Source organism: Tyto alba, unplaced genomic scaffold (assembly GCF_018691265.1).
Source record: "Tyto alba isolate M040663 unplaced genomic scaffold, T.alba_DEE_v4.0 Super-Scaffold_15, whole genome shotgun sequence".
Taxonomy (NCBI): Eukaryota; Metazoa; Chordata; class Aves; order Strigiformes; family Tytonidae; genus Tyto; species Tyto alba.
Genome location: NW_024881277.1, coordinates 3,350,346 through 3,356,531, shown reverse-complemented (window position 1 = coordinate 3,356,531; position 6,186 = coordinate 3,350,346).

The following is a 6,186-nucleotide window of genomic DNA, read 5'->3' as shown; positions in this document are numbered from 1 at the left end:
CCTCCTCCTCCTCGTCGTCCTCCTCCTCCTCGTCCTCGTTATCCTCCTCATCGTTTTCCTGCCTCCTCCTCGTCCTCTTCCTCGTCCTCGTTATCCTCCTCATTGATTTCCTCCTCCTCGTACTCCTCCTCGTCCTCGTCATCCTCCTCATCCTGCTCCTCCTCCTCCTCATCCTCATCCTCATTCTCTTCCTAGTTCTCCTCGTCCTCCTCATCCTCCTCCTCCTCCTCGTCCTCCTCAACCTTGTCCTTGTCCTCCTCCTTTTCCTCATCCTCCTCGACCTCCTCCTCCTCCTTCTCCTCCTCGTCCCCATCCTCCTCATCCTCGTCCTCCTCATCCCCCTCGTCCACGTCCCCCTACTCCTCCTCCTCTTCCCCATCATCCGCCTCCTCCTCGTCCTCCTCATCATCCTCCTCCTTGTTGTCCTCCTCGTCCTCATCGTCCTCCTCCTCCCTGTAGACCTCCTCCTCCTCCTCCTCGTCCTCCTCCTCGTCCTCATCCTCTTCCTCCTCCTCGTCCTCATCCTCTTCCTCCTCCTCATATTTCTCGTCCTCGTCCTCGTCCCCCTCCTCCTCTTCCTTGTCATCCTCATCCTCTTTCTCCTCGTACTCCTCATCCTCCCTGTTGTCCTCCTCCTCCTCCTTGTCGTCCTCCTCGCCCTCGTCCTCCTCCTCATCCTCCTCCTCGTCGTCCTCCTTGTCCTCGTCCTCTTCCTCCTCCTAGTCCTCGTCCTCCTCCTCCTCCTCATATTTCTCGTCCTCGTCGTCCTCCTCATCATCCTCCTCCTCATCCCCCTCCTACTCCTCCTCTTCCTCGTCATCCTCCTCCTCCTCGTCATCCTCCTCCTCCTCCTCCTCATCCTCATCCTCCTCCTCGTCCACCTCGTCCTCCTCCTCGTCCTCCTTGTCCTCATCCTCGTCTACCTCCTCCACCTCCTCCTCCTCCTCCTCATTTTCCACCTCCTCCACCTACTCCTCCTCCTCCTCATCCTGGTCTTCCTCCTCGTCCTCATCCTCCTCGTCCTGCTATTCCTCCTCGTCCTAGTCCCCCTCCTCCTCCTCTTCCTCATCATGATCCTCCTCCTCATCCTCCTCATCCTCCTCCTCATCGTTGTCCTCCTCCTCCTCGTCCTACACATCATCGTGCTCGTCCTCCTCCTGCTCATCCTCCTCGTCCTCCTCCTCCTCCTCATTTTCCTCCTCCTCCACCTCCTCCTCCTCCTCCTCATCCTGGTCTTCCTCCTCGTCCTCATTCTCCTCGTCCTCATCATCATCGTCCTCGTCCTCCTCATCCTCATTTTCCTCCTCCTCAATTTACTCCTCATGCTCCTCCTCGTCATCCTCCTCCTCGTCCTCGTTATCCTCCTCATCAATTTCCTCCTCCTCCTCCTCCTCCTCCTCCTCCTCCTCCTCCTCCTCCTCCTCCTAATTTTCCTCCTCCTGCTCATCCTCGTCCTCCTATTTGTCCTCCTCCTCCTCCTCCTCCTCCTCGTCCTCATCCTCGTCCTCATTCTCGTCCTTGCCCTCGTCCTCCTCCTCGTCCTCGTTCTCCTCGTCCTCATCCTCGTCCTCCTCCTCCTCCTCCTCGTCCTCCCATTTGTCCTCCTCCTCATTTTCCTCCTCCTCCTCCTCCTCCTCGTCCTCGTCCTCATCCTCGTCCTCGTCCTCCTAGTCCTCCTCCTCGTCCTCCTATTTGTCCTCCTCCTCGTCCTCCTCCTCGTCCTCGTCCTCCTCCTCGCCCTCCTCCTCCTCATCGTCGTCCTCCTCCTCCTCGTCTTGCTCCTCCTCCTCCTCCTCGTCCTCGTCCTCCTCCTCCTCATCCTCCTCCTGGTCCTCCTCATCCCCCTCGTTCTCCTCGTCCTCCTCCTCCTCTTCGTCCTCCTCCTCGCCCTCCTCCTTGACCTCCTCCTTTTCCTCATCCTCCTCGACCTCCTCCTCCTCCTTCTCCTCCTCGTCCCCATCCTCCTCATCCTCGTCCTCCTCATCCTCCTCGTCCACGTCCCCCTACTCCTCCTCCACTTCCCCATCATCCGCCTCCTCCTCGTCCTCCTCATCCTCCTCCTCCTCGTTGTCCTCCTCGTCCTCATCGTCCTCCTCCTCCCTGTAGACCTCCTCCTCCTCCTCCTCCTCCTCCTCATATTTCTCGTCCTCCTCCTCTTCCTTGTCATCCTCATCCTCTTTCTCCTCGTACTCCTCATCCTCCCTGTTGTCCTCCTCCTCCTCCTTGTCGTCCTCCTCGCCCTCGTCCTCCTCCTCATCCTCCTCCTCGTCATCCTCCTTGTCCTCGTCCTCTTCCTCCTCCTAGTCCTCGTCCTCCTCCTCCTCATTTTCCTCCTCCTCAATTTCGTCCTCATCCTCCTCCTCGTCATCCTCCTCCTCTTCCTCGCTATCCTCCTCTTCAATTTCCTCCTCCTCCTCCTCCCCCTCCTCCTCCTCCTCCTCATCCTCGTCCTCCTATTTATCCTCCTCCTCGTCCTCCTCCTCCTCCTCCTCATCCTCGTCCTCATCCTCGTCCTTGCCCTCGTCCTCCTCCTCGTCCTCGTTCTCCTCGTCCTCATCCTCGCCCTCCTCCTCCTCGTCGTCCTCCTCTTCCTCCTTGTCTTGCTCCTCCTCCTCCTCCTCGTCCTCCTCCTCCTCCTCCTTGTCCTCGTCCTCCTCCTCCTTGTCGTCCTCGTCCTCCTCCTCCTTGTCGTCCTCGTCCTCCTCCTCCTTGTCGTCCTCATCCTCCTCCTCCTCCTCGTCCTCCTCCTCCTCATCGTCCTCCTCCTCCTAATCGTCGTCCTCCTCCTTCTCGTTTTCTTCCTCCTCGTTTTCCTCCTCCTCCTCCTCCTCCTTGTCCTCATCTTCCTCCTTATCCTCGTCCTTGTTCTCCTCCTCCTCCTCCTCATCCGCCTCCTAGTCCTCCTCGTCCTCTTCGTTCTCCTCGTCCTCCTCCTCCTCCTCGTCTTCCTCCTCATCATCGTCCTCATCCTCATCCTCCTCCTCCTCATTTTCCTCCTCCTCCACCTCCTCCTCCTCCTCCTCATCCTGGTCTTCCTCCTCGTCCTCATCCTCCTCGTCCTCATCATCATCGTCCTCGTCCTCCTCATCCTCATTTTCCTCCTCCTCATTTTCCTCCTCATCCTCCTCCTCGTCCTCGTTATCCTCCTCATCAATTTCCTCCTCCTCCTCCTCCTCCTCCTCCTCATCCTCGTCATCCTCCTCATCCTCATCCTCCTCATCCTCATCCTCGTCCTCCTCCTCATCCTCGTCCTCCTCGTCGTCCTCCTCCTCATCTGAACAGAGAAATATAACAGTAGAAAGAGCACTGCTAATAAAACAACATTTACAAGTCCTAAGAAGAGAACATGAACCCAAACAGATGTAGAAGAGTGAGACTCATGACCCCTCGGTGGACGGACACCTCCACCGTCATCTGCTTCCTCCCAGGACTGAGCGAGTCTCCTCCTTTTATATGCTTTCTGAGTCTAGATTGTGATTGTTATATTGATACGGAAAACCATGTATTAAGATTTGACCTGATCTGCCGAGGGTCCAGTTGATTAGGAATCATAAGTTCAGTTAGGATCCTGTTGATAGTTGTATTATAAATTCTGTATCACGCTACTTATCAGTTGTACTACATTGATTCTGCTTGTAGAAATCCCATGCTGTTCTAAGCGTAAATTCTGTGCTATAACTAATCATAGTATCTTGTTAAGAAAATAAAACTCACTTATAACTGCAATTTAGTGTCATTAGCATTCTACCAAGTATCCCTAAAGGAACCTGTCTGTCCACTTAGTGCCAGGTGACACACTCGCACACAGTTCTCCATCACGTGTCACAGGCAGAAATTGTCTCATGATAGCTGCTTGTACTTCAGGGACTTGATCCTGACAACACCTGCAAGGAGGAGGAACTGCCTCTGCCACAGCAGGCCACATTTCCATTTAAGTTTCATTACATAAATCTAGAGAAAAGGTTGTTTATAAAAACAGCCTTTAGGGAGTGGTTTGTTTTGGGAGAGCTCAAGCTGTCCCCCAACCTTCAGAGGCATTTACCTACTTCTCCCAGCCCTTTCCAAGGAGCAGAGAGCACGTGAGCCCCTAGACATGGAGGAGGAAAGGGGAGTGCGGCCACTGCCTTCTCACCAGGGATAGTCACTGTGGCGAACGCACGCTCCTGGAGCCATAACTCACCACTGTCCAGCTGGAAGACAGGTCCTTCTTTGAACCACAAGCACCTCCCATTTGCCACGGAATAGCTCTTGGACCATAGCAAAGGTTCTGAGTCCTGCAACCTGGACACGCTGCCCAGGGAAAAGACAAAAAGATATCCTTGGCACAGGCCCAGCATCATCCCCTGTCTCTGCTTAGTCCCTCCACAGGGAAGCGTGAAGCCCTGGGGTGTGCCGAATGCTTTCTCAGGCTGGCTCTGGACTTGGTTGCTCTCCTGCTTGGCCAAGAATCTGCTCTGGGCACACAGGGTGGTCTTGCCGTGTTGCTGGAATGCTCAGGGAGGGATTTTTCCCTGGGCCCCAGGCTCTCAGGGTGAGGGGCACCAGGGCGCCAGCCCACCTTGCCCAACTTCAGCTGCCTCAGGGCGTAATTGGGCACAGCTCTCCAGATAGCCACGACCGCTGGAAAGCAAGGGAAGGGAGTGTCAGGCTCTGGGCTGTCCAGCTCACACACTCAGCAAGCTCCTTGCCTGGGGCTTGACAGATGCTGGGGTACACAAACAGCCCAGAAAAACACTGCCATGGCTGTGGAGCTGGGCTGTGCCCCCAGTGCAGACTGCCAGCTCCCAGAGGAAGCTGACCCTGAATCATTCTCCCTTTTGGGGGCACCACCCTATGCCCACGAGAGACTTGGTCTTCAGGGCAGTGCAGGCACCGTGACCTGGCAGTGCTGGCAGCCACACTGTCCCCCTGCTTTTGGCAGCTGACAGCCCACGTGTGACTCCTCAGCTCGGAGCTCCCGAAACCCTCCTCCTTGGTGGAGAGCTGCAGGAGTGTGGGGAACAAGCAGCTGAGCTCTGAGCTGACGGCCATGGCGCAGCAGTCCTCCATCGCACTTGCTGCTTACACTCAGCTCAGGAAATGGGACGCCCTTCCCAGCTCCTTGCCCCAAACTCCTCTCTGATGTGCTCCCCTTCTCCCGCCTGTCAGCGAGGGTCCCCCAGCACCTCCCTGCTGCCTCCCGATCCTGCTCCTGGCTGTGGAGCAGCAAAAAAGGGCAGCGGTGGGGAGCCCCTGCGCAGTGCCCAGCAGCGCCCAGGCCTCCCCGGCAAGTGCCGCCCCTGCCGTGGTACTGGGGAACCCTCCCTGTGACGCAGTGCCTCCCCCTGTGACATCAGCCCAGGTCATCTGGAGGTCCATTAGGACACCTGCCTGCTCCTACCCTATCAGCACCTCTGGCAGAAGTGACCTCACCAGCCCCCGCCCCAGCCATCACCTCGCTGCCGGCCCCTCGCTGGCCCCCCAACCCGCCTCTCCTCTGCCCCCCCCCCTCCTCTCTCTGTGCCGGCACCGGCGGGCACCCAGCACCTCAGTGCCACCTGCTGCTCCTGACCAATCAGCTTCCTCCCCCACAAGTGACGTCACCACCCCCCAGCACACACAGCACTGCAGGTGCAGAGAGCTTTGCAGATGCCACGGCAGATTCAAAGGACGTTGCAGATGCAGAGGCCGTGGCAGACACTGATCCCACCGCAGCTCTCGACAGCATTGCACACACCGACGGAGGTACCGACACCGGTACAGCTGCACACACAGCACGGCGGGGCATCATCCCCCAGCTAATGCCGTGAGCCAGGCAATATCTAAACCAGTAAAGTCAGCACACCCCCGCTGTCCCTGGCTCTAGGAAATGGAGCGGCCAGAGCATAGGAGTGTAGCTGATGGGAAAAAGTGAAAGTCAAAAGAAAAAAAGCTTGTGGAATATTAAGTTCTAGTTAGAGTGACACCTCCTCTCTCAATGCACTGAGACCCTGACAATGATTTCTTCTGATGGGGCAGAATAAAAAGGAAAAACAAAAAGAAGCCAAGAATCGTATGCTTATGTTCCAAGACTTGGAACTTGTAGACAGATGCAGATGCCACGGCAGATGCTAACTACCATTACAAATGTAGATACCATTTCAGATGCAGATAGCATTACAGATTAAGATGACATGGCAGTGGGCAATGCCACTGCAGATGCAGATA